The 215-nt window shown below is 34.0% G+C and overlaps 1 long non-coding RNA gene across 1 annotated transcript in view; it reads left to right on the top strand.

The window, feature by feature from the left end:
- Positions 1-215, top strand: part of LOC119594911 — a 5,215-nt gene that overhangs the window by 3,222 nt on the left and 1,778 nt on the right. The gene's annotated exons all lie outside the window — the stretch shown is intronic.

Genomic DNA, 215 nt, shown 5'->3' with positions numbered 1-215 from the left:
CCCTTTAAGTTCGAAGGGAAAATCACCTGTGTTTTCCGGGGTGTGGAATTTTGGGAAATTGCATGTTTTTTTTTTATTTAATTTTATCTGTTCTAATGAAATTCTTAGCAAGTCTTCAGCATCCAGTAGCACATGGACAAAGATATAGCAGAAGTGACTGCATTTTGAAATGTTTCTGATTATGAGACCATATATGTATGATTTAAAGGAAACCA

The sequence above is a fragment of the Penaeus monodon genome, chromosome 34, assembly GCF_015228065.2.
Source record: "Penaeus monodon isolate SGIC_2016 chromosome 34, NSTDA_Pmon_1, whole genome shotgun sequence".
NCBI classification, from domain to species: domain Eukaryota; kingdom Metazoa; phylum Arthropoda; class Malacostraca; order Decapoda; family Penaeidae; genus Penaeus; species Penaeus monodon.
This window is presented reverse-complemented; position numbering and strand designations above follow the sequence as displayed.